Source organism: Mauremys reevesii, linkage group 12 (genome assembly GCF_016161935.1).
Source record: "Mauremys reevesii isolate NIE-2019 linkage group 12, ASM1616193v1, whole genome shotgun sequence".
In the NCBI taxonomy this organism is placed as follows: Eukaryota; Metazoa; Chordata; order Testudines; family Geoemydidae; genus Mauremys; species Mauremys reevesii.
The window spans coordinates 37344572-37344882 of NC_052634.1; the positions used below are offsets into that span (position 1 = coordinate 37344572).

Consider the following 311-nt stretch of genomic DNA (forward strand, 5'->3'; position numbering starts at 1 on the left):
CGATGAGGATGGGATTCAAACCCATGCGTGCAGAGCACAATGGATTAGCAGTCTATCACCTTAACCACTCGGCCACCTCATCTGAGTTGGCAAGAAGAAGACAGGAGGAGAAATCTAAGGCCAGCAGAGATAGGGACAATAAGGAGTTTTTAAACACTAAGCGGAAGCAGGGGCTGAATGAGCTCCCCCCTCACATCTAGTGAGGAGCTGGGGGAAAGACTTCAGGAACAGACCGTGTTTGCACAGACACACCTACTCTGCCTAGCTATGCAGCATGATGGAGCCACTTTCCCAAAATGACCAGTTTTGGC

The 311-nt window shown here is 50.2% G+C and overlaps 1 non-coding gene across 1 annotated transcript; it reads right to left on the reverse strand.

The window, feature by feature from the left end:
• TRNAS-GCU lies at positions 1-82 on the reverse strand. The gene has a single exon. It is a non-coding gene; the product is annotated as a tRNA-Ser (tRNA).
• Positions 83-311: the final 229 nt, after the last annotated feature.